This window comes from Podarcis vaucheri (assembly GCF_965113315.1).
Source record: "Podarcis vaucheri genome assembly, chromosome: 3".
NCBI lineage: Eukaryota > Metazoa > Chordata > Lepidosauria > Squamata > Lacertidae > Podarcis > Podarcis vaucheri.
The window spans coordinates 111660037-111687968 of record NC_138761.1 but is presented as its reverse complement, the minus strand read 5'-3'; the positions used below and the strand labels follow the sequence as shown (position 1 = coordinate 111687968).

General features: G+C 43.6%; 2 long non-coding RNA genes across 7 annotated transcripts; one reads left to right on the top strand and one right to left on the bottom strand.

Annotated features, from left to right (window-relative positions):
- Positions 1-331: 331 nt before the first annotated feature.
- On the bottom strand, positions 332-27194 carry LOC309528288. Of its 6 annotated transcripts, none has more exons than XR_014217602.1 (7): positions 22686-23813; positions 20433-20513; positions 18238-18337; positions 13105-13274; positions 11642-11698; positions 1125-1372; positions 332-559 (listed from the first exon to the last, which is right to left on the bottom strand). It is a non-coding gene; the product is annotated as an uncharacterized lncRNA (long non-coding RNA). The 6 variants fall into 6 exon arrangements; XR_014217605.1 differs by lacking the exon at positions 22686-23813 and adding an exon at positions 22297-22388; XR_014217601.1 differs by lacking the exons at positions 20433-20513; positions 22686-23813 and adding an exon at positions 26161-27194.
- On the top strand, positions 22400-27901 carry LOC309528302. The gene is made up of 4 exons (XR_014217633.1): positions 22400-22486; positions 24291-24489; positions 26043-26131; positions 27333-27901. It is a non-coding gene; the product is annotated as an uncharacterized lncRNA (long non-coding RNA).
- The last annotated feature ends 31 nt before the right edge of the window (positions 27902-27932 follow it).

Genomic DNA, 27932 nt, shown 5'->3' with positions numbered 1-27932 from the left:
GGCAAGCAGTTGGGTTAATTTCTATATTCACTACGGATTTTATATACATTTTCTTTCTTTCTTTCTTTCTTTCTTTCTTTCTTTCTTTCTTTCTTTCTTTCTTTCTTTCTTTCTTTCTGGTGAATATTGATGGAGATGATTGCCATAAAATATTATAGGCCTTTGATGTTTCTAATAGAGGATGCAAATGCTTAACAGATGAAAATTATGTTGCTAATAAGAAAATAACCATGAAATGCAGAAATACAATTAGAAAAACTTGTAAGGAGAGCTGAAATATCCAAGACACTTAGTGCTGAAGACGAAGGGGGAGAAAAGAGGCAAAGTATCCTTTGAAGTATGTAAATATTATTTCATTGATCTGCTGTGGGATTATTTTTTTCCAGGCCCATATTTCAACGTATATTGGCAAGGATGAAAGATCCTGTGCAGCATGAATTGTTGCAAATATCTGAAAGCTGAGCGGATGTTTTTTTTTCCTAATGAGAAACATGGAATGCACAAAGCAAATAAGTAATCTTCCTCTCAGCTTCTTAGGTTCACGGAATGCACTGTAGAGCTACGGCAAAAGAAAGAAAACAAATAATTAGCTTATGGAACTCTCTGCCACAAGATATGGCAATTTAGCGGGTTTGAAGGGTGAGTAGATAAGTCCATGGAGGGTGTGTCTTGGTTTAAGCACATTTGCTTTTTGCTCCATTTCCTGATGTCCACCAGGGCCCACTGGGAACAACCTGGCACTTTGTTTGACCACCCAGGAATGATCCTTTCTCCCCACCAGACCTCAATCTTAATATAAACTGAACATGCTGCACTCTGTTGGGGAACTACCAAGTGCTACTCAAGATCTCCCAGAGTCCACCCCTTGAATGTCACCCAGAGCCTTGAGAGACCTGGCAACCTTACGCAGAGTGACAGAGTGGTCAGGGTTCCCTTTTTACAAGACCACCACATATGATAAAAAGAACCTTCTTTCTCTTTACATTTCCATCAGTTCCCAGGATTCTTTGGGGGGGGGGACCAGAACTGTTAAAATGCTACAAAGGTACTTTAAATGTGTGGTTATGGATGTGAGCTATGACTTCCACATCTCTCTGTGAGACCCTTTCTGCTTTCCTACTTACCTAACTAGCAGTCGGCTGGTAGAGAGACTGGTTATTGTTTCCAGAGGTCTGAACTGATTGCTCAAAGAAGATTACCTTTCCACAACTCTCCTCTCCATTGCAGTTTTGTCTTGTTTTAAACTCCATTTCCCTCCAAACCACCATTCTTCTCTCCCTCCAGGCTTCCCGCACCCACATGAAACCAGGATGAGGGCTGCTAAATTTCTTTGTTTTTTTGCTTTGTGTAAATATTTAGCAACCACACTTTCCTAAAATAAAAATAAAATAAGGTGATGTTCAACATAAAAACACATGAACAGCAAAAACATAAAAAAACCCCCACAACCTAGTCGGTAAAAAAAGAAAGAAAGAGAAAATGTTCGCATCTCAAAGGCCTGCCTGAACAGTGCAGTTTGGAAAAGAAGTCCTAAAGAAAGCAGGGAGCTTTCCAGCCAAACCCCTAGTGGCAAGGAGTTCCGCAGGGCAGGGACTGCCACACTAAAGGCCGCAGGTGGCTCAATTTTTTCTGTAGGAGTAGGAAGTAATGCATTGGTGTAAAGAGAACATACAGCAACAAATGGTGCGGTACGGCTGTGCCATTTACCCGACCTCACTCTGGTAGAATTGCTACTGCATACTGGGTTGGAGAAGGGCAATGGGGCAGAGCTGGCATGTTTGCACCATGCAGAACTCACCACTGCCTCACCCCTCTCTATTGTTTAGGTGTTTTTGTTGGAGGTTGTTGCTATTTTTGACATTATTATTTTGTATCTTTATTCTAGACCTTAGTAGGATTTATTTAGAAATGGTCTGATTTGGTTGTGTACTTTTTGATGTCTCATTTATACTTTTATTATGTTTGTAATTATGTGATTTTTTTCATGTCGTGCCCTGCCTTGAGCATGGTTTTAACCAGTGCTTTTTTTTTCCTGGGGTGACTATGGTGACTATGGGGTTGCGGCGCTCATCTCGCTTTCAGGCTGAGGGAGCTGGTGTTGTCTGCAGACAGCTTTCCAGGTCATGTGGCCAGCATGACTAAACCGCTTCTGGTGTAATGGAACACCGTGACGGAAAGCAGAGTGCACAGAAACGCCGTTTACCTTCCCGCTGCAGCAGTACCTATTTATCTACTTGCACTGGTGTGCTTTCGAACTGCTAGGTTGGCAGGAGCAGGGACCGAGCCACAGGAACTCACCCCGTTGCAGGGATTCGAACCGCTGACCTTCTGATCGGCAAGCCCTAAGCTCTGTGGTTTAACCCACAGCGCCACCTGCGTCCCTTTTCCTTAGGACGTCCCTATTTTCATCGGAGAGATGTTGGAGGCTATGGAGTTATGTGACCCCAGAGCTAAGGAGATAAGTAACTATACAACCTTTAGAAGACACCTGAAGGCAGCCTATATAGGGAAGTTATCTATTTGTTTAATGTTTTATTATGTTTTTATATATGATGGAAGTTGCCCAGTGTGGCTGGGGCAACCCAGTCAGATGTGCAGGGTATTATTACTGTTATTGTTATTATTATTATTGATGTCCCTATTTTCATTGGAGAAATGTTGGTGGGTTGTGTGTGTGTGTTTTCCTGGACCATGGGTATTTATTTTCATGGCTTTGCTTTTATCAAATTTTCACAGAAAACCCCCCTGCAGCAGACACTTTTGGGGGAGTAAAGCAAAAATAAATTGGATTTCAAATCCCTCTAACTTGGGTATTTATTTTGTTTCATTATCAGGCCAATTAGAATGTTGACAGAAGAAAGCAGTTTGTCATCGCTCCCCCTCTCCCCCCGCAGCCGCCCAAGTCTAGAGCAAAGTTTAGAGGCTAAAGAGACTCAGCTATAACAAGAGGGGAAGTCACAAATGAGGGTTTCATTAGACGCATGCCGCCCTCCGCTCCCACAGGTCTGAACAGGTGTAACATCAGTCAGAGTGCACAACCCTGGCCGCAGAACCTCTGAAGTTTTTCTGGCATTCTCTCTGTCCTTCTCTGGCTTCTCTGTTCAGGGTCAATAGCCAAGTGTCCAGGAAAAAGGCCACTTCTGGAAACATCTCCTGCCTTTGAACATCCGCTTTCATGTTAATGATGACAGCCTCACGATGACAGCCGTGAAGAGCCTGTATGTCACGCACAGCTCCGACATTAGCTGTGACAAATACAGTGGTACCTTGGTTTTCTAACATCTCTGTTTTCGAACATTTTGGCTTTTGAACGCTGTAAACGCAGAAGTAAATGCTTCGGTTTTCAATCTCACCTTGGAAGTCAAATGTGCCACGGGGCTTCTATATTGAGTTTTCTGTATTGAGGCTTCTGTACTGAGTTTTCGGTTTTTGAATGTTTTGGCACTCAAATGATCTTCCGGAACAGATTACGTTCGAAAACCGAGGTACCACTGTATTAAAAACACAACAAAACACCAACCATTGAAAACTTCCCCATACAGAGCTGCCTTCAGATGCCTTCTAAAAGCCATATAGTTTTTTATCTCCTTGACATCTACCGGGAGGGTGTTCCACAAGGTGCGTGCCACTGCCGACAAGGCCCCAGCCTTGTTCCTTGCAACTTCACTTCTCTCAGTGAGTGAACTGTCAGAAAGTCCTTGGAGCTGGACCCTGGTGTCTGGGCTGAACGATGGGGATAGAGATGCTCCTTCAGGTATACAGGGCCAAGGCTGTTTAGGGATTTGATCCCATATCTGTGTGGGGGAGAATAGCTTTCAGTTGTGGAAGGGGCAGCCTTCTGTTGTGGAGAAGGATAGAAAATATTATAGTAACTCAGATTGAAAGAGAGCTTGATAGCTTTGCCTCAAGCCTGGAGTTCATTGTTGGGTGGGTGTGTCGCACCAGTCTGTCTCTCCTTCCATCTCCTTCTCTTATGTATAATAACACCATGGGTGGTCTCTCTCCTCACTCAGCCTCCCTGCCTGAAATCTGGCTGTCTCTGTAGCTAGCTAGCTGTAACTCAAGCACCTGCATGCCAGACATCATGGCTGGCTCAATATGTACAGAACCTCAGCAGATCTGACTTCCAGAAGATGAGACAACCCTCCCTTCAGACAGAATTCTGCCAAAAGAGACTAAAGCGCAACTGGGTTGCCCATGTGGAAAGCAAAAATGGAAAGCAAAAATGAATGAGAGAGATGAGCTGTTGCCGTTCATATTTCTCAAGGAGGACAAACATGGTAGCTTCCCCAGTTCCAAGTTTAAAGCTCGTCTTGCTTACTGGACTCTACGAGGCTCCTGGAAGATCTTAACTGGCCCTGCCTTTCATTTGCAAGATTGCAGCTGGCTGTCCACCAAGCGCAGAAATCTGTGATCGTGCAAGTTAAATGTGCACAAGTTGTGAGTCGACGGCATGTATTTTTGAGCTGGAACATGGCTGAATTCAGAAAAGTGAAAATTTGGAAGGAGGGCTGCATGATTCTGTGGTGATTATTTTTTTGGTTCATGCATCAGTCCAGGAAATGCAGAGTAAGTAGGTTTGTATTAAACAGCCACCTCAATCAAATTTCCTCCTCATCTCTACTCAAAATATCCTTTCTCTGGCTGATACACAATGTACGGGATCTGTTGGTTGCCAAAATGGGCTCTGAGAAGTATGGATTCTCATACTCATCAACTCTCCCACTTTTAGCAGGATGTCCTGGAATTACAGAGCCCCCCTGGCTTCTTATTGGATCCCGAGATGTTGTTCCCGAGGTTGTTTTTTGAAGCTAAAATGCTGTTCAAAGCAGCTCTCCAGAGGAGAGTGTGTGTTGGGGGCGGGGATGATATTGTGTAGTAAAACAAATACAGTGGTACGTCAGTTTTCGAGCGTCTCAGATGTTCAGTGTTTCGGTTTTCGGACGCCGAAAACCCAGAAGTAAATGCTTCCATTTTCAAACACGCCTCAGAAGTCAAATGGTTTCCGCTGTGTTTTTTTCCAATTTTCTCCATTGACTTTGCAGAATGCCCTTTGCGCCTCAGTTGTCAAACGTTTTGGAAGTCAAATGGTCCTCCAGAACAGTTCAGCAACTGAGGTACCACTGTACTGGTAAACAATAAGTCGGTTACAGAGCGAATGTAGAACTTGTCACTTTTAAGAGTGGAAGACCATAAGGACTGAAGAACTATTTTCTTCTCTCTCCCACAGTTCCCTCCTGTCAACCCCCCTCCCTTTCACCTCTCGGGCTAAGTGAGCAGTCTTGTTTGTGAGATGGGCTTTCCCAAATTCTCACAGCTCTAATCTGGATACCATTTAGTGTGACAGGCTCCTTCCCGGGTTCCCACAGCTGGTTAGTGTTTTGAATTCCTGGCTCATGAACTCATATCAGGCTACATGGGCTAATGCTCAGAGCGCAACCTAGGGCTGATATCTTTGATGACAGAGTAATGGAGGAAGCTCTGGTGCTTTCGCTGTGTTTATAAATCTGCTGCCATTTGTGTGCTGTTCTTCAAATTTTGGTGGAGAAATGGCAGATTGTCCATAATACCTCATAGAAGCAGTTAAAGCATCAACAGAGGTGAAAATAAAGTGATTAAATATAGTTGGTGAAAGGCCAATAGAAAATTCTGCCATCATTATTTCCTCTCTCTCTCTCTCTCTCTGTGTGTGTGTGTGCGCGCGCGCGTTTAGGAAGGTACACATTCTTTCACTAGTTCAGTGGTACCTCGGGTTAAGAACTTAATTCGTTCTGAAGGTCCGTTCTTAACCTGAAACTGTTCTTAACCTGAAGCACCACTTTAGCTAATGGGGCCTTACGCTGCCACCACCACGCAATTTCTGTTCTTATCCTGGAGCAAAGGTCTTAACCCGAGATACTATTTCTGGGTTAGCGGAGTCTGTAACCTGAAGCTAAAATACTCTGAACTCTTGAAAGGGCTAAAGAAATGTCATATGATACTCAGTCCATAATGTACACAAAAGGAGAACTTTTTTTTTTGTGTGTGTGTGATCAACTAACACATGGTTATCACAGAAATTTCCACTGTGGGTGTTTATTTTGGTTTGACTGTGCATTTTTTAATTATGTGTGCTGATGTTTTTGTATTTGGTTCCATATTTGTAAATCGCTCAGAAGCCACTTTGATTGCCACATTAATCACCACCACCATAATAGAAATAAATAATCAGCATATAATAGATGATAATCAGAGCAATAATCAGAGTAACAGTAATACAGTCGTACCTTGGAAGTTGAAAGGAATCCATTCTTGAAGTCCGTTTGACTTCCAAAACATTCAAAAACTAAATCACGGCTTCTGACTAGCTGCAGGAAGCTCGGGTTCCAAAAGAACATTCACAAACTGGACCAATCACTTCTGGGTTTGCGGTTAGTGGGATCCAAGGTATGATTGTAAATAGATTCGTAGTCCCATATCAGACTGAAGATGATAAGCCATTAGGGTTATAGAAACTTGAGGAACAAATGTGCTTCAGAACTACCTGCAGAACTACCATCAGTCAGTCATGTTTTGCTCAGCCCTTGCCACTGCTTCATGAGATAACTTATCTAATTCACACTTAGTCAACCCCAAACCCAGCCACCCTTCAGAAACTGCACTTCTCCAGTTTTTGCCTTGCAACTCGTCATCCAGGTAATGTGTATGAAAACACATACGGTATACAAAAAAAGGCATCATAGTGGGGAAATCGCTGTCCAGAAACGTGTATATTGAGAGAAATCCACACTAAAATGCTGAAGAATTTTCATGAGGACCTTTTTTTTTTAATGACATGGAAATTTGGAGAACTGAACGTAAGATTTTTTTTTGGGGGGGGAATGAGAAACTGAGCATTGACTGATTCACCCACCTCCAGCCATAAATGAGCCACTCTTTCTTTACGTAACAGTAGCTTCCGGGAGAGCTCTCCCTTGTGTGGGTGAAGGAAGCAAACCCACTGGTGTCCAAAAGCACAACCCAAATTGTGTCTGCTCATAAGTAAGTCCTACTGAAGTCAATTGGGCTTACTCCTAAGTAAGTGAGGCTGGGACTGAAGCCTTACCATCAAGGCACCTTTTATCATATGTGGTGGAAGTGCATGGTAATAAAAGCATCCTGGGAAATGATATATAATGAATTTTAAAAAAGTTTAAATTAACTTTTATTAAAAAGCCAAACAACAAAACAACAACAACAACAACAGAGGCTTTTCTATTAGGAATTGTAGGTGTAGATATTCCAAGGGAGCAGAAAAGACTTTTTATGTATGCAATGACAGCTGCATGGATGCTATTAGGAAAGAAGATAAAGTCCCTAACAGAGAAGAATTGAAAATTAAACTGTTGGACTATGCCAAAATGGCAAAACTGACCGGAAAGCTCAGGAACCAAGACCAAAACATTAACAAAGAATGGGGAAAATTGTGATTTATCTTGGAGGCCACTGTAAGCAAATGAAAACACCAGCAGGATTGCAATAACACTTGTGCTACGGAGACAATGGAGTTATATAAAATATAGATTATTGGAAAAGATACAGTAGAAAATGTTTAACAAAAGGACCCATGGAGGAGAAGGTGGGAAGTCCAGAGATTCGAGGGAATCTCTTAACTGTTGAGATGTGTGATTGTATTGTTATAATTTTATATTTGTAAAATCAAATAAAATTATTTTTTTAAAAAGAAGAAGTCTTACCATCCATTTACCACTCTTTCCACTTGCATTTATAATATGCAGGTGGGAGCATGTGTGCTCAGGTTGTGCCCCAAAATAATTTTATTTGGATAGCCCCAGATTTTTTCCTGGGGGGACGCTGGGGGACGCATACCCCCTCAAATTTCGTCAATCTGTTTGGCCTCATTGAGGAGCAGTATCTCAATATGAGTAGGAAAATGAGAGTACCCCTAAAGCGTGTTCTCACTAATAGAGAGCACGTGTTGCGGTTGGGTCTAGCAGGCCACCCCACTGTCGCTGGGCTGATCTGTTTGGATGGCCACAGGCTGTGATTGGGTACTGGTGTTTCTGGGGAGATTTTGATGTTGCCAATTTGTGGGTTGGGCTCAAAGGTTTTAAATACTGGGCACACAGCTTTGAGCATCCTCTTTTGCTGCATGCATTGGATCACCCGCCCACCCTCCCTGAAATGGGGATTTTGTGCTTGACCTTGCTATGCCTGTCATGGAGTCGCCTGCTTTGGGGTAGGGGCCTGGTAGGAATTTTGTCCATTTGGCTGATTGGCTGGAGCCATTTGGTTTTTGCCTACTGCGTAGCCAATCGTCATAACTTGTAAGGTTTGCAGTTAGGCATTGGCTTAAAAATTGGTTGGTGGAGGGGTAAGTGCCTACCCCTCCAAGGCTGGTGCTGCAAGGGAATTCCATTAAAGGAATCTGGGGGCTTGCCATGCTTTCGTCCAAGTCCCTGGCATCGGGCTTGGCCTCTGGGAGCATGCGGGCAGAGGTGAGGGTCTGGTGCCCAGCTTCATTTCTCCCTGATATTGTTTTCCCTGACTGGCTTCTGCTGGAATCTGGAAGTCAGTTCTGTCACTGGGTGGGGGGACAGATAGTCATAACCAACCACTCACAGTTATGTATTTAAATAAATGTATTTAAATTATGCCAAAAACCTTAAACAAAAATTATGTGTGATGTGTGAGTTATTGGGGTGGCTTGGGAACCAGTGGCGTAGCGTGGGGGGTGCAGGGGGGGCCGGCCGCACCGGGCGCAACATCTGGGGGGGGGCGCTCGCACTCACAGCTCTCTGCCCCTACCTGGCTCACTCACTCTCTCTCACTGCAGTGCTGGCTGTGCGAATCCGATCCGAGCCGCTGGGTTGCCACCCACTGTGGAGGGGGTGGGTGTCAGGCGTGCGATGCGGAGAGAGAGCGAGGGACTATCTGGGGGAGGGACAGTGCAGCGGCCGCCCAGCGCAGCGCTGAGCGCAGGAGAGAACCACACCAGACCAGCCCAGGCAGCAGCAAGAAGAAGCTGGCAGCGGCGGCAGGTTAGGGGTTAGGGGGCGCAAATTACTTGCCTTGCCCCGGGTGCTGACAACCCACGCTACGCCACTGTTGGGAACCTCAACATGCAAACATTTTTTTTAGGGAAAAAGCACTGGACAGCCCCGCACCTTTGTCTTTTAGCATTTGGACAATGCTGGCCTAAGCAGTCTAAACCCCCTCTTGCTAAAATAGACTGTGCTTCTGTTGAGGAGCTGCTCTGTCACCATTCATCTTCCAGATTGGTTACAACTAACCGGAGCCGGTTCCACTGCTGGTCTCCGTTCAGGAAACATCTAAGTCTTTAAGAAACATGGGAGAGCAAATGTTTACTGACCGTGTAATTAATATGATGATTTGCTCTGTCTATTGGCCCTTAGCACCGCATTTCCTGTGAAAGTGGTAGAAAGCTTCCCCCTTTTTCTTCCCCCCTCCTTTTTTTGAAAAGCAAGCTGCTATTTTACTTTGACGAACAAGTCATCTTCCAAATGAACAAATGATCTATTAGAAGCCGAACAGAGTATTCCCATGGGAATAGGCATTTTGCTCCTTTTTTACAGCTAATTTCTTTCATACGGCAGGTTCCCAGACACATCAAATGCCTCACATGTTAAGCTGTTAGTCAAGATTTATAGGCTCTGTGAGCGTAAGTCAATGTTAAATCGTTCTGATAACATGAGGGCTGGCAGGCAAACTTCTTCTCAGGGATTTTCATTTTCATTTTTTTTTTAAGAGAGAGGGAGGGAGGAAGGCTGAGATCAAGTCGGAGTATCTGAAGTGTTTCCTTGACATACGAAATGCCTTTCTTTTGGCCCATCCTTCCTATGTCTATTTGCTTCATTGGAGACTTCAGCGCTGAGATGTTCTAAGCCTGACAAGCTACAAACCGCTGCGGAAAAGTACAGTGCCGTAAAATTGCTAGTTATGATCACAATATTAAAATGTCCAGTAGCTGGCCTATATACCCTACATAATGTGACAAGGCTGCCCAAAACATTTATTTTGCTACCTGAGGAAAAAGGTAAGATGGCGTCACCTCCACTTCCTCAAATCAGCGATGTACAAAAGACGGTAAGCCCATACCCTCCAATATTTCTCCAGTGAAAATAGGGATGTCTTTGTCAATAATACTACTACAGTCATACCTTGGTTGATGAACGCCTTGCGACTCAAACGTATTGGCTCCTGTACGCTGCAAACCCAGAAGTGAGTGTTCCAGTTTGCGAACATTCTTTGGAACCCGAATGTCCAACACGGCTTCTATGGCTTCTGATTGGCTGCAGGAGCTTCCTGCAGCCAATCGGAAGCTACACCTTGGTTTCTGAACATTTTGGAAGTCAAACGGACTTCCGGAACGGATTCCGTTCGACTTCTGAGGTAGCACTGTACTACTAATAATACTGTACTACTAAATGGCCTTGGTCCTTATACCTGAAGGAGAATCTCCACCCCCATCATTCTGCCCGGACACTGAGATCCAGTGCTGAGGGCCTTCTGGTGGTTCCCTCACTGCAAGAAGTGAGGTTACAGGGAACCAGACAGAGGGCCTCCTCGGTAGTGGTGCCCACCCTGTGGAATGCCCTCCCATCAGATGTCAAGGAAATAAGCAGCTATCCTATTTTTAAAAGACATCTGAAGATAGCCCTGTTCAGGGAAGTTTTTAATATTTAGTGCTGTATTGTTTTTAACACTTGATTGAGAGCCGCCCAGAGTGGCTGGGAAAACTCAGCTAGATGGGTGGGCTATAAATAATAATAATAATAATAATAATAATAATAATAATAATAATCTGACTGGGTTGACCCAGCCATTCTGGGCAGCTTCCAACATGTATAAAAACATTTTAAAAATTAAATCTTTAAAACCTTCTGTAGACAGGGCTACCTTCAGATGTCTTTTAAAGGTTGTATAGTTACTTATCTCCTTGGTTTGGTGGGTCGAATAACTCCACACCCTACAACGTTTCTCCGATGGAAATAAAGACATCCTAAGGAAACGCAGGACATTGCGAGATCAAATCAGAAACCAGGATGGCTTCTGTAAATATGGGGCTGTCCCTGGAAAATAGGGACACTTGGAGGGTTTGTAAGCCTAGCAGTTGAATGCTACTTCAACACTGGTAATGGGAGAGCCTCCTCCATTGCAGCTAAGGGCAGCATGCTGGTCTGGGGGCTACAGAATAGTCTGTGTGATATATTCTATTTGCTCCCTGGCCCTCAGCACCTGCTGCCTGAGATGGCTTCTTCCCACTGCCTAATGACAGGACCGGCCTTGATAAATATATATGAGCGTAGGACTACTCTAAATAATACACTGTAGGCATTTTAAAAATTATAAATTGGATTATATAATCAACTGGAAAAGGTAGTAAGAGGATGCAAGATATCTAAATACCTCAGCAACTGCAACAGAGGCTGCATATACAGTGTATTTCATTTTTGCTTCTTCTCCCCTTCTTCTATCTGTCTAGGGTTTAGCAACAGCACAATTTCTATATCCCCAGTCCAGCTGTTTGTTTGAAGAATTTATAGCCTGTTCCTTTTCGGTTCTCAAAGAGGGTACTAACAATAAAATAACCACACAGAATAAAAGTGATAAAGATCAAAACAACAATATAGTGTGCCACCTGGATTCAGGTTGTGGCTTCCCCCTTCCTCACCCAGCCAAATGTTTGTGATTATATCTGCAAAGGAAATAGAAAACTCAACACCCTGAACGGAGACAACCTAAATTCACGAGCAAAGGCCATTTATCTCATTGAAAGCCGTGGGAGATCTAATGACAGCAGAGAGATTTCTTCAGAGGGACCACCGCCACATTATGCCCCTTCCCAAAGTTTGAGGTTATGTAAGAAGTAGGCATTGTTGTGGTTCTAAGCCTGAACTCTAATCATCTGCCATTTTGCAGACGGTCTGGTTGGAGACTGACTTACGGTGCCATATTTAGAACTGGTCCATGAGCAAATCAGTCACCCAGACAGCTGGCTTTTGGGAGGGATAAACTAGCCTAATAGAGAGTTTGAGCACTGGAGAATAATAATAATAATATGACTATAAATAAGAGATCCCTCTAGGGCATGATTCTCAAAGGGTGTGGCACACCATACTGGCTTGGCAGGAGAGGACAGCAAGTGTGTTGGGAAGATTCAAGGACAACCAAAGGAACATTTAAACAAATCCCTATAGTATAGTATTAAAATTATTGTTTATATCTGCAGGATATGGGCAGATATCTTTTCAAAATGAGAGCTCTTTTCTAGTTGTTGTTGTTTTCCTCCAGTGTATTCCTTATCAATAAAGAAAATTAAGTGTGGTGCGAGCAAATTTGTATTCTGAAAGTGTAGCCCAGAGAAGTAAGTTTGAGAACCACTGATCTTAGGTTCCCTGTAACCTCACTTCTCGCAGTGAGGGATCTGCCAGAAGGCCCTTGGCACTGGACCTCGGCACTGAATGGTGGGGGTGGAGATGCTCCTTTAGGTATACAGGACTGAAGTAGACAGCTGCCCTGGACACAGAATTGACCTGTGTCTCCATGGACAGCTGTGAGTCCAAAATGACTCCCAGGCTGCACACCTGGTCCTTCAGGGCACCGTTATCCCATTCAGGACTAGGGAGTCCTTCACACCAGTGCTAAGGAGTCTACAAATGTTCCAGCTCATACGTGGAACATGGCCATGTGAAAATGTTTCTCAGCAGTCTCCCATGTGAGACCGTCAACACTTCTTAATTTCTTAATACCCATCAACAGGAGGCCAGGAGATTATCTATCTATCTATCTATCTATCTATCTATCTATCTATCTATCTATCACCTGCCAGTGTTTGTTGTGGGGGAGGAAGGGAAAGGAGAATGTTAGCCGCTTTGAGACTCCTGAAGGGGAGTGAAAGGCGGGATATCAAATCCAAACTCTTCTCCTTCTCCTCTCACCCTAAGGTTCCAAGGCGGGTTACAACATTAAAACACAATATTCAGGAAAGTTAAAAACAACTTACGATCACAAAAATAAAGTGGCTCCTGAAAATATACACCTTTTGTATGGGAGAAACTTCATGGCAACTTTCCAAAGGTCAGTAGGTTAGTTTCTACTTACACTCCCCATTCCCTGCCATCTCTATCCTTCCTCAAGGCAAGCAAGAAGAGTTCAGTGACGTGTTTCTGCCAGGCAAAAATGTCACACTTAAGAATATTCCATGGGGTGAAGAGCTGTCTGTGAAGCAACAGAGCTGGTTTGGAAGAGGCTAGGATGCATGCTTTCTAGGGCTGAACTCCATAAAACAACTAAGCAATTCTACTGCAAAGACCAGCTACCAGAAGGTGCCGACTGGCTAGCATCAGTGACGTCACAATGACACCACCCTAAATTCCTGGAGTGGTTTTACCATTTTTTTGGAAAATGTTTCTTTCCTTTCTTTATGGGAAGGATGGATACATAGTTATATATATATATATATATATATATATATATATATATATATATATATATATATATATATGCAGGTTTTGGTGTCTTCGGGTGTCTTCCCGTGTAAGAGTCGGGGTGTCTGGGCGACGTTTCGACGAGGTCTCACTCGTCATCTTCAGGCTGGTGCTTTCGGCTTCTTGTTACTGGAACAGAGCAGAGTCTGGTATTTGAGTTCCTATAAATACTGTTGAGGGGTGTGGTGTATAGCCTCCAACGTTCTGGGCAGAGAGGAAGTTCCTAGATTAGTGTGCCTTTTCTTCTTTTGTTCCTTAATTACTTGAGGGATATCTTGGGTGATTTCATGAGTGATATTCTGAATATCACTGGGTGGGTCATTAAGTGTAGATTAGTTGCTAAAGCTTTCGTGTCTTGACCTCTTGAGCTTGTGAAGAGTTTTTCTGAGAAGATGGCTGTGCTGCATTTAGTTGTGCTCTGGCTTGGCTTCGTGTATAGGGGCGAGCTATGGTTTTGTGTCTTGTGCCAGCCAGATCTGTGTAGGGATTGCAGGGGGGTGCAGCATCCGGAGGTGCCACTATAGTTTGGCTACTGGATGGAGTCTGTAATATGTCTGTGGAAGAAAAGAAGAAAGAAGAAAGAAGAAAAGAAGAAAAGAAGAAAAGAAAAGAAGAAAGGAAGAAAAGAAGAAAGAAGAAAAAACTTCCTCTCTTTTCCAACACATGAAAGAAACAGGACATGAAATTAATTTTGCAGATTCCAAATTGCTCTTTAACATGGAACATCACCACAAGAGAATAATCATGGAAGCCATCGAGATAGAGAAACACCCTCACAACATGAACAAGCGTGACGACACGTCCCGCCTGCCAGACATCTGGAAATTAGCCCTCCCCACAAAAACCGACACCAGAACCAGAGGCACACAGAACGCCGTCACCAATCAACCACACCAGACCCAAACCCAGACCCTCTCCACAGACATATTACAGACTCCATCCAGTAGCCAAACTATAGTGGCACCTCCGGATGCTGCACCCCCCTGCAATCCCTACACAGATCTGGCTGGCACAAGACACAAAACCATAGCTCGCCCCTATACACGAAGCCAAGCCAGAGCACAACTAAATGCAGCACAGCCATCTTCTCAGAAAAACTCTTCACAAGCTCAAGAGGTCAAGACACGAAAGCTTTAGCAACTAATCTACACTTAATGACCCACCCAGTGATATTCAGAATATCACTCATGAAATCACCCAAGATATCCCTCAAGTAATTAAGGAACAAAAGAAGAAAAGGCACACTAATCTAGGAACTTCCTCTCTGCCCAGAACGTTGGAGGCTATACACCACACCCCTCAACAGTATTTATAGGAACTCAAATACCAGACTCTGCTCTGTTCCAGTAACAAGAAGCCGAAAGCACCAGCCTGAAGATGACGAGTGAGACCTCGTCGAAACGTCGCCCAGACACCCCGACTCTTACACGGGAAGACACCCGAAGACACCAAAACCTGCATTCCTGTACCCGTGAAAATCTACGAAAGCAAATATATATATATATATATATTTTCCATAGGCAAGCAGGCTGACTGAAGCATGAGAGAGAGAGAACAGCTGATGACCAAAACAGCACTCAGTTCACTGGTATAGATGTCTGTCATACACAGGCTTTCCTAGAATGTTTTGTCTGTTTCCAGCCATAGTTGATCATTGGTAAGAAAAGGAATATATTGTCATTTTGTCCATTCAGTTTACTCAAGCCCACAATTTGTTTCCTCCCCACCTACCCAACTACCCAGGAGAAACAATCAACATTTCTTTCATCTCCAAGGTCAACATCCTCTATGTATTAATGTGGCTATTATATAATGAGTTTTACATCTTGCTATAGGTTTAATTAGGATAGAAGCTTTTCCATGGTTGTTTAAAATCTTCCAAATTGTAGAGCAATTACTCTGCGTAATACCCCGACAGCTATTACATTTGGTTTTACTGCAAGCAATAATTGCTCACATTTTCTTACAAGTATATAATCAACACATTAAGAAGGGAATCTCTTCTTGTGGAGCTGAAAATGAGCTCATTTTCATTTCGCCGTTAAAAGAAAAATGAGGGAGATGCTCAAAAATAGCACATTCTCTGTCCTTTGGGGGGGGGACTACAAAAGGTTAGTAAAAAATAAAGAATCAATATGGTGTCCTTTCATCTTGGGATACCTGATACTATTTAAGTCATCTATCTGAAAGGGTTGCTTCACTTATTTCAGGAGCACCAGCAAAAGCTTATTCACAAGACCCAGCCTGATAGTACTCAAGTTTGTGGTCCTATATAACAGTCCAAACCCCTCCTCATGTGTGCATTCTCTGGGAGCAGCCATCAAAAACAATCCAAATAGCCATGAGAAACTGAAACGGAAGCTATCTGTGACTTGGACCAGGTATGAGCAACACCAACTGCGCAAAGGCTTGCATGCTAGTTGCATTAGGGAAAATATATATCATAACCATGGAATCTGGGCATATCATTTCTCTGTGGAAAGGTAGCAGAAGATCATCTTTTCTTCACCACCAATTCTACCATAGTGGACTCCACAGCCAGGATGGTAAAGGATGATGGGATCTGTAGTCTAGCAACATTGGATGGGCACCAGGCTAGTAAAGGCAGGTGTAGACCTTTAGCTGTGCTCTATGCTATGTTCAAGGGACGCGGGTGGCACTGTGGGTTAAACCACAGAGCCTAGGACTTGCCGATCAGAAGGTCAGCGGTTCGAAACCCCGCAACGGGGTGAGCTCCTGTTGCTCGGTCCCTGCTCCTGCCAACCTAGCAGTTCGAAAGCACGTCAAAGTGCAAGTAGATAAATAGGTACCACGCTGGCGGGAAGGTAAACAGTGTTTCCTTGCGCTGCTCTGGTTCACCAGAAGGGGCTTAGACATGCTGGCCACATGACCCGGAAGCTGTATACCGGCTCCCTCGGCCAATAAAGTGAGATGAGCGTCGCAACCCCAGAGTCGGTCACGACTGGACCTAATGGTCAGGGGTCCCTTTACATTTACCTTTATGCTATGTTCAGAGGGAATGAGGACAAATTTCCTCACCTTTAACACTCTTACTCCCTCCCCTCACTGGTTGCCTTAGCATTTTAGTGTGGTAGTCTTTGGGGGCACTTAGCAGAAACCGTGTTTTGTCCAATAAACATTCCTGTATGGGGGCATCTTGACTTCACCTGGTTTTGGCACACCTCAATCAGGTGCCGTCACACAGTGTGACAATTTAGAATTGCAATAAATGATCACTCAGTCAAGAAGATTGCATCCCTTCAACAAGTAAAAACCTACTGGACTGGCATGTGAACCTTACTTACCTCAACGCGGGTGACAAGATAGCACCCCTCTCTTGCATATGAAGCACATTGTAGGTGCCACTGTGGTCTAAACCACTGAGCCTCTTGGGTTGGTGGTTCAAATCCATGCAACAGAGTGAGGTCCCATTGCTCTGTCCCTGTTCCTGCCCCCCTAGCAGTTTGAAAGCATGCCAGTGCAAGTAGATAAATAGGTACCGCTGTGGCGGGAAGGTAAATGGCATTTCTGTGTGCTCTGGTTTCCATCACAGTGTTCCGTTGTGCCAGAAGTGGTTTAGTCATGCTGGCCACATGACCTGGAAAGCTACCTGTGGACAAATGCTCCCTCAGCCTGAATACACGATGAGCACCGCAACCCCATAGTCGCCTTTGACTGGACTTAACCATCCAGGGGGCGTTTACCTTTTTACCTTATGACAATTTAGGGGACTGAGAGGGCCATGTGGCAACATGTAGGATGATAGGAGGCTCAGGAGGAACATCTGGAAACTGCTGTTGCTGCCCCACAGCATTTTCTGCCTGCGGCTGTTGCTCCCCTCTGTCTAATGATAGGGCCAGTCATCCTGGATGATACCTGAGTTTTCCTATGAATCTTTGGGAATATAGGATCCAGAACAGGAATTTGAACTGGTTAACCTGCGTGCTGCCGCTTCAAACTCTCCAGCGCCATAAATAGCAGTGAGGAGCTGCAAAAGAGCTTCACTCGTTATGTTCCATATGCAAAGAAGATCAATGGCAGGGGTTTATGGTTGACAGAGACGGTATCATTCTCAGATCATATTCCAACGTCATTCTGCAAAGCGGCGGGGGGTCTTTTCTGTATCACAGCCTAGGATCAGAAATGGTTTCATGTGTGCTTCTCTTTATGCATGTGTGTGCGCATTGAATGTTTGTTCTTTGTTTAAATAGGCCACGATTTAATCAAGGCAGCATGCCCAATAACACAACCCATTCTCAGCAGCAGCCAGCATCTTTGCTTTATCATCAGAAGTGATAAACCTAGGGAGAGTGTCAGAGGGGCTAGCCACTTGGTCTTGTCAAGCATCTCCTCCAACACATTTGCTGTGGTGGTGTGGGAACCTCTCTCTCTCTCTCTCTCTCTCTCTCTCTCTCTCTCTCTCACACACACACACACACACACACACACACTACACATGTGCAATATGAGAACCTGTTCAGAAGATGAGGAATCTTCAGAAGATGAGGAATCTGGCACTTGCTAAGAACCGAAAAAGCATAAAGACACCCAGCAAGTTATTGGTGTGTTGGTTGGTGGTCTGCACACATACACACACACACAATTTCAGAAGGGAGGATGCCAGCATATGGTTCCCATCTTGGAATTTCTCAAAGCTCTTTTTTCACGCTGACTCACAGATTGTTGCAACGGCTCGGGGACCCCCCTTGGTGGGAAAGTAACTAGTCAGTGACTTGGAATCACTTACTTGACAACGTGTGCCCTGTCACACAGGAGGGGAACAAATTATAGCTCTCGGCGATCATGAAGTCTTCAGATGTTATGGTTTTCTTATACAGAAGGAACTTCTGTGTAAGGAAAACACATAAAGAATGTTTATATCCTCCTCTATTTCGTGTGTGTGTGTGTGTGTGTGTGGACTGTGATTGCTTGTTGGCTGGACAGAATCCAGTTTTCTACACAAGTAGGGGTGGGCAGAACTGCCCATTTCAGTATCTCTCAATTTCTCACTTAGAATGATCATGGGCCATCCTAAAAAGCTGACCCTGATTTTTTTAGTTTTTTGAAGACTCTATATAGACACATGCAAACATATAGTAGAGCATCCCCCCCATTTGTTTACTTTGATACTGACATATCCTCATCAATTACATGTTAAGTTACCTTTGATTTGGAGAATTTCACAAAAGGCTATCCAAAGGCTAGCCTTTTGCTTCACAAAGGCTAAACACTTGGACTGATTGGCTGGAAAGGCTGTAAGAATGAATTAGGCATTTTGCTGTTCTCAAATGTGGCTGGATTAGAAGTTACAGTATTTTCCAGCCCTTTTGGTCAATCACTATTTCCCCCCATCCTATTCGACTACTGTGAATGTCACAACTACAGCATCCTCCCCTCCTTTCCCCTGCCTGCCTTTTTATGAATGGGATGCCCTGTTGGTCAATCTAATAAAGGTCTTTTCATTATACTTTCTCTCTATGTCAGATGGCATTTAGAGAGGTTAAAGGGGGGAGAGTTTCAGAAAACGCATGGCATTTTCCCATCGGCTACTGTTATGATAGCACAGATTAATGTGGCAAGTATGATGCATAACAGTTCATCAGCTCATTTACGGCACACATAGGCAGAAACACATTAAATGATACATTTTTTGTGAGGGTGAGATTTGGGCTCTTGAGTCCCATTACATCATCCACAGCATCTCTATTGTCAAAAATCCAAAGGGGTTCTTTGCAAACATCTTTTGACTTAAAAATAAATAAATAGCCAAAGCTAAACCCTAACTTGAATTTTATTTTCTAGGAATGTAAAAAATAAAATAAAAGACATGGGTCTAACCAAGGCTGGCACTGCCACTCTCTTCTATTTTTGTCAGTCTTTCACAGCTGTGGTTGCAATGTAGTAGCAATTACGGTAGCCCAAGCCAATAAACCATTCTGGGGAAAGGAAATCAGTTTCCTTAGTTTGTCTGACATGGCCCAGTTTGGGGCATTCCACCAGCTACTCCTCAGTCATAGAACCTCTTAACAGATACAGCATGAATCATATTTCATTCTCAGACTCCTTTGAAAACAGGGGTTGGAACCAAAGCTTCTGAGTAATTAAAAAAGAAGAAGAAGACAAGAATATCCTCCCATGGTGAGCCACTCTATGCCGTATCAAGCCACGACTTGGCCTGCACACCTCTGTGTCTGAAAACAAGGGAAACTCTTTTGAAGAGTCTCACTGTTTATTTGCCTGGATCCCTCTGTGCAGACAGACAGCCCTGAGAAACTTCTGTACACATGCTACAGATGTTTTCCTGTCTGCCTTGTCTTTTGGCCGAATGTGTCTGACCTCTAACATGCCCACAGGGAAGGGAAACCAAAATAAAACACATATACAAAATGCGGGGATCAGCGGCTGGGCAGCAACACCGCTCTGAAGGCTCTGGACAGGGTAGTAGATTACAAACTGAACATGAGCCAAGTATAATAGTGGGTGCGACGACGTTACCCAGAAGGCAGTGCCATTTTTAAGCCCCATAAGAAAATGCAAGAATGAGCAAGCCATCCGAATGTTGTAGCCTTTGGGGAGACTTGTCTGGAGAAATCTGAGTCTAGAAGGGAACGTGACATTGGAAGATGGAGGCTGAGCTATTTTTCGCACAGTGTAACTTGGAGAGCAGTGCAGGTGTTTGAGAAGCGGGGGAATGGTTTGAAGGAAAATTAGGAAAACAGCAGACACCACTGTGCACATTCTGTATTGAGTAGGGCAGGCAGAGATTTCCTTCCTGTCCTGAGTGTGTTGCAATCAGCCTGTTTCTTTTCTGCTACAGTTCAGCTTCTGCTAAAACCTACATTATCTGCCTCACTCTTGGCTGTGATCGAAACGAATGCAATTAACTACATAAGTAATTTCAATACATTTCAATGGAAGGGAAATGTCAAAAACAATGCACACCTAAGAAATTTTGGGAGATGATTGTGCAAGGTCTTTGCAGCTATTGTTGGATATGTGGTGTCTTTTGATCCACTTTTAAGTCTTTTGGGAGACACAGAAAAGGATATTCAATCAGAACACATAATGACAGTAGGGAATTGGTTGAGAGCTGTAAGAGTTTTCCTGGCCACTAACTGGCCAGGAAACACCTCAAATACCCTTGGTGATGGAATGGATGCTAAAATATTGTGCAATAGTTAAACTAGTGGAGATAGTTGGATCAAGGGAAGGAAGATTGGAAAAGAAGAAGTTTGAAAGATCATAGTACTCCTTTTTTCGTTTATTTAAAGAAGCAGTATAATCTACGGGTTTTTATGATTTCATGCTGCTGAGATGAGCAACATAAGGAATTCATCATTTTGAATGCTGCAATATTAAGAAATATTTAGGAATTGGGTATGAATGATCTAACAAAAGTTGGATCTGGAGTGGGTATCATTTGGGCTCTCCTTCCAAAAGGAAAAATGAGTGGGCACTATTTTCTAAAACAAGCCATCATAGACTGTGTGGGGTACAATTGTGCATAGTATACGCTTACACCTTTAGTAGCCCCTGGTCTCCTTTTCAGAATTAACACCCATTTGCAGCACACTGCAGCTCAGGCTTTCCCCTCCTGTTTCAGGAGTTTAAACTGGGTAGCTAGACCTGGACAGTTTCAATCTCACCTGCTGAGAATATCAGCTTTCTGGTGTTTGGTGGGGACAGAGAAATCTTACAGTGAGCTTAATTAAGCATGGACTGTTTGACTTAGCTGGGTTTGGACTGCAATAGGTTATTTTTCCTGGCTGGGAGCCAAGCAAATAAAGTTTGTCTAGGATAAGTAGAACAGCCAGCCTCCATCCTGCTGCACCCATTCATGAGTGTCTGAGCCACTCCATGGAATGTTATAGTTTTTGAAGTGGGGAGATCCTCGATTCCTTTCTCCGTTTTGCGTTGTCTCTAAATGGAAACTTTCTGTGGGATCTTAGCTTTCAAATCAGTGATAACCACCCCACCCCGAAGCTAACACCAATACCAGTCAGTTACTGCACTGTCAGGAAAAGATTAACGTTGTGTCAGGGTACGGAGGGCCATGTCTTCCATTATTCAGCATCTCCCAGTGCATTGCATTTTAAAATGTACACTTGGGATGCCTTAGGCATGTGACTGAAATGTAATGTATGGAGGCAGTGCTCCCCCCCAAAAAAAAATGTTTAGGGGTACTCTCATTTTCCTACTCATATTGAAAGACTGCCCCTCAGTGAGGCCAAACTTAGATTTATAAAATGTTTTGGGGTATGCGTACCCCTGCGTCCCTCCAGAAAAACCCCCACTGCCCTTAACCAATGACAGTTATCAGGATTCTTTTTTTTGGGGGGTGACATAAGTATTCTTTAAATGTATGCTGTTGGTGTGACCTTAGAGAGAGAATTATGAGCAGATGAAAACATTAGCAGGATTGCAATAACACTTGGAATGTGGCAAGTACTATGGAGATAATGGATTTATATAAAATCTGGACTATTGAAAAAGATGCAGTAGAAAAGGTTTAATAATAGATCCAGTGCTTTTTTTCTAAATAATAATAATATATGTTTAGGGATACTCTCATTTTCCAACTCATATTGAAACACTGCCCCTCAATTAGATTCACAAAATGTTTAGGGGTATACGTACCCCTGCGTTACCGCCCCCCTGAAAAAGCACTGTATGGAGGTGACAAGCTCATGCTGAGAAATACCTATAACATACTGTGGCGTTTGCCTGTTCGTTTGAAAATGTCTGTACAGGGGAGAGAGAAAGGGTTAAAATGTAGACCAACAGGAAAACCGGAGGCGGAGCTTACCTGTTTATAAAAGGGCTTACCCAAGGTTTGGGTGTGGGTAGTTGGTTGGTTTTAGTGGGTTGGTTGGTTGGGAAGGGCAGTTGGAAAAGCAGTTGGCAGGCATTTGGAAATAGAGAGACAGTTAGTGCAGTGGGTTCTTATGTGAGGGGAGGTAGAAGAGATAGAGACAGGATAAAATAAGACTAAGAAGGTAAAGAGTAACAACATTTTGGAATGCAGTTAAAGTTTGTTTGTGTCTGCAATAAACTACACTCTTCTTTGTTAACTTGAGAACCTGCTGAGACTAAGTGATTTACTGGGGAGGACCTGGTTGGTGGCAGCAGATTAGTGGTGTATGGGTCAATAGTCCGTGAGACGACTGGGGGGCTCCGTACGAATGCCACACATACCATCACACATGGTAGGGAGTCAGGGTTGACTGCAGCTCCCTGTCAAATGTTCATCTGAAGCCAAACCCGGGTTTGCAAACCCGAGTTTGTTTGTGTGAAACAGCCTTCAACTGCTGCTTGGTCGAAGATCTTGCTGGAGTCTTCAGCGAGGAAACTTCCTTTTCTAATTTCTGCAAAGGAATGTGCTTTGAATGCAGAACTATCAAAACAGGAGAGCAAATAGGAGTCATGAACACAGGCCTACCATTGGTGATGGTTTTAAAATGGGATGAGACAGTTGTGGCAAGCTTTCTCTCATTCACTGTTGAAAGTCAGCCTGAGTGAAAGTTATTGGGCCAGGCCCGCCCCCCCACAAGTGATTTTATGGGAGTTGGATGAAAGTAGACTCTGGGGGATAAATTATCTGCATTTTTCAGGAGCCACAAAGGGCACATTTCTCTTCTGTTGCTTAGACCAAGAAGTAATATTTACTGCTGCTTTAAGCCATGGTAGAGTTTTTTGGTACCCCAGCAGCATCTGACTTTATTGACGAACGGAAGACCATGGGAATGATCCAAATTTTGTTCAAGGGACAGCCTACAGTTCAATGCCTGAGGAACAATGCCACATTAAGAGCCGTCATGACTTGCAACAGTGACAAAGGGTTTATTTATTTTAAAAAAGAGAGAGAAAACCAATTGCTACCTCAATTGAAAGGTACACCCTCACCAGAAAATTCAGTACCTCCACCCCCAATGTTTTTAGACACTTCCTCCCCACCTTCGCAACCAGGTTATAGTTGAAATCTATATTTTTTACCTCAAAGTTTAAAAATGAACAAACTATCCGTATTTATCAATCTTTCAAAAAATGGAAATGCTCACGAAACTGGATCTGGGTAGCTGGCAATTCATCAGATTCAAGCTAGATTGCTTCTGTGCATGTCTCATGATGCGCTCAGTTTCTCATCTATTTGTGTCACAGGCTGAATATACATGGTCACCTCCAACAGTTTGTCTATATTCAGAAAGAACTGTAGATGCATCCTGGCCCTGCCCACAACCACCACACAGAATTCAGGATGTCAGAGGTTGGGCAGCTGTGTGTAGGATGTTGAAGACAAGCTCAATAGTTCTTGCTTCTCTCCTTGTTTAGGCTACACACATGGAGGCAACTATGCATCGGGGCAAAGATGCAAAAACCATTGATCAGAGGTGATACTTGTTATTACTGCAGCTGCAAGATATGCCACTATGAGCAAATGAAGTGTGGCAAATCCTGATTCACCTGACATACAGTGGTACCTCGGGTTACAGATGCTTCAGGTTACAGACTCCGCTAACCCAGAAATAGTACCTCAGGTTAAGAACTTTGCTTCAGGATGAGAACAGAAATTGTGCAGTGGTGGCGCGGCAGCAGTGGGAGGCCCCATTAGCTAAAGTGGTGCTTCAGGTTAAGAACATTTTCAGGTTAAGAACAGACCTCTGGAACAAATTACCGTAAGTTCTTAACCCAAGGTACCACTGTACTCAGAGAATAACACCGGTGTGAACTGGCCTTATTTTCTTCAAATTGCATGAGAACATCTAGAATGTTTAGCTAAGCAGCCTTGATTTCTTTGTTTAGATTAATCGAATGCTATCTACATATGGTTATGAGGAAAGCTTAGAACGGAACTGAATAATTAAGAGTTGGAGAAAACAAGAAGTCACAAAACAGGAACTCTTCTGAAATACAAGCCGCTAAATGGTTTGACTTGAGACCACGTTGCTCCAATAACACTGGAATGAGTAAGAGTTGCACTGGGTTTTCTAAGAACAAGCAGGTGGGTAGAACAAGTGCATAGAATGATAGTCAGTGTTTGCTTGGATAGCGGACAAATGTCCAGTGAATGCAGACACAATCAAAGCTGTTCTTTTGCCCAGTAAGAATGCTAATTATACTGCCTTCGAGTTTCATAGGGTAAAGTACACTCTGTTCATGGGAAAAACCCTCCACACTTTGAGATAGCCTCCCATTGAGTCAGAAATTGGCAGCAATGACACCAGCCCTTTTGTCTCTGGTCTGACCCTAAAACGGTTTCAGCAAAAAGGGGTCATGGCTTTGGATCTGGGAGGAAGTAGGAGAAGGCAAATTATATGGAGAATTCTGTCTGTACCAGGGTTCCTTGACACCCTCCACTGTGCCCAAAATCTTCACCTATTCCCAGTTCAGTCAAAACAGATTAGAGGGTATCAGGGATACATTGCAGTTTGCAAAAGTGGGTCAACAGCAAATTACTGGAGCAATGACTTTAAAACAAAGTTGTTGCAAAGCTTCTCATGGAGCATCATTCCTTGCCATGCCCAAACGATAGGTTCATGTGGTCACCTTAAGAGATGACCCACAGCCTCCATTTATCATTTAAAGGTAAAGATAAAGGGACCCCCTAACCATTAGGTCCAGTTGCAGAGGACTCCGAGGTTGTGGCGCTCGTCTCGCTTTATTGGCCGAGGGACCCAGCATGTGTCCACAGACAGCTTCCGGGTCATGTGGCCAGCATGAGTAAGATGCTTCTGGCGAACCAGAGCAGTGCTCGGAAACACCATTCACCTTCCCGCCGGAGTGGTACCTATTTATTTACTTGCACTTTGATGTGCTTTCGAACTGCTAGGTTGGCAGGAGCTGGGACCGAACAATGGGAGCTCACCCCGTCGTGGGGATTCAAACCGCCAACCTTCTGATTGGCAACCTAGGCTCTGTGGTTTAACCCACAGCGTCACCTGCCTCCCTCTATATATTAGAATCTTGGAAATTACAGGTGTCATTTCTCTTCAAATCTGCAAACCTTTATACTGCAGACAAAACTTTAATGAAGGTTTGGGTGTGCTCCACCCAAACTGAAGCACTTTAAGGTTCTATTGATTTCACTGGGAGAGTTATATTACAATCCTATATATGCCTACTCAAAAGTAAGTCTCATTAAATTCATGGGGCTTGTTCCCAGGAAAATTGGTATAATATACCTGTTTGGCACCTGTTTAATTTCTGCCTTTGAATCTAGTGGGGCTTGGAAGCCAGCAATTCACAGAATGACTCGCGAGCCTCTGATTTGACTTGAAACATCTTGTTAATACAGTGATACCTCAGGTTACATACGCTTCAGGTTACAGACTCTGCTAACCCAGAAATAGTGCTTCAGGTTAAGAACTTTGCTTCAGGATGAGAACAGAAATCGTGCTCCGGCGGTGCGGCAGCAGCAGGAGGCCCCATTAGCTAAAGTGGTGCTTCAGGTTAAGACCAGTTTCAGGTTAAGAACAGACCTCCAGAACAAATTAAATACTTAACCTGAGGTACCACTGTAGTGCCATCTGACCCCTTCCTTTTTTGTTGCTACAGGTGTCCCAGAAAGTTAATTTTCATTGCTTGGGGTTGATGTTCATGAGCTGCCTTATGACTCTGGATGACTGTCACAGGGACAAGTACAGGTGAGCATAGCTACTTCTGTTCTAATTACCTTCTCTCTTCCTCTCCAAGAGCTGGGTGCTTCCTCCTATCCTTCCTCTCTTCTTCCGTAGTTTCCTCTCGGCTGTTCTACTGCTGCTTTGCCCATCAGTTGCTGCCTAGTCCATCTCTGCCCTCAACCTGGGATGGTTACTGCACTTTGAAGGCTCACCATTGAATTTGGGGTGCCAGGCAACACTTGCACCTACCATCTGCACACACAGCTTGCTGTGATCTGTTTTTTTCTTACCCTCTCCTGGCCATTGAGACCTCATGAGGATGCTGCCTCCCTGAAGGAGAGAGAGAGAGACTGGCCATTGTGACCTCATGTTGATAGTGGCCAACGAAGGAGAGAGACTTCTCATTGTGTCCTCGTGCTGATGTTGTCCACCTGAAGGAGAGGGATTGGCCATTGTGACCTCATGTTGATAGTGGCCAATGAAGGAGAGAGACTTCTCATTGTGTCCTCGTGCTGATGTTGTCCACCTGAAGGAGAGGGATTGGCTATTGTGACCTCATGTTGATAGTGGCCAACTGAAGGAGAGAAACTTGTCCACTTGAAGGAGAGAGATTGGCCATTATGATCTCATTCTGGTGCTGATAACAATGTGAATGATGAATAATAACACAGGACATTATAGGGGCATTATTTGGGAATTATAGGGACAGAACTACCCAAACTGTATAGAAATTTGTTCATGTATGCGACTACAGCAGCAAGAATGTTACTTGCCCAAAAATGGAAAGAAGAAGTCCCATCAAAAGAAGAATGGATACAAAAACTTATGGATACGCAGAAATAGAAAAACATACCGGAAAAATAAGAAATCAATATCACAAACTTTTTATAGAAGAATGGAAATGGTTTATTGAATATTTACAGATAAATTGTAATCAGATAAGAACATTGGCAGAATTCTTGTAACAACCTGCAGTTTCCTAAGAGTATATATTTAATGTGGATGAATCAATGAGCAAATTAAGTTGATTTGGATATGCAGAAGGTATTAAAAATAAATTTAAGGAACTGCAGAAAGAGAGGGAAGGAATTCAAGTATTGAAATGTTAAAAGGATTGTAAAATTAGTGAAATGTATAAAATTGAATAATAATAATAATAATAATAATAATAATAATAATAATACAGGGCATTCTGTTGCATAACAAAATATATTTTGTCTTCCAGTGAAAGCAGGGAAAACAAGTTTCCCGAGAAATCCGTCAAACCTTCAGGTGCATTAGTCCTTTGTGGCTTTGTTTGCTTCTGCCGAAAACCAGGGACCTGCATCAGGCTGGACTCTGATTTGGTTCTGTGAGAAACGAACGGGAGATTGGGGTGGGGGGCGGGTTGCAAAAGCAAATGTTCCGACATGAATTGCTGCCCTAAAGGGGCCTGGCCACCAGGTTGTTTCACATAAAGCTCTAAACAGTTACCAGATGAGCAATAAAAGCAACTTCCCAGAACAGCAGATCAGCTGCAAGCTTGAGTCAGTGCATTTTTAGGATAAGGAGCCATGGAGTAGAAACCTTCCCCACCCCCCAAATTGTCCTTACCTGGAACAGTTTGTTTCTGCTATTGTGTTTCGGACAAATGAACAGGAAAAAAGTGCTAGCCATTTAAGATGGCCTTAATGTAGCTTTGAAGAGGGGTGTGTACATCAGTTTTTCCCATCTGCACATGTGATGAATTGATCTAATGATCAGCAACTATATCGATGCTTTTAAAAAAGATGATGCCGCAATGAATTTGTTAGTCTTTAAGGGACACGGGCGGCACTGTGGGTTA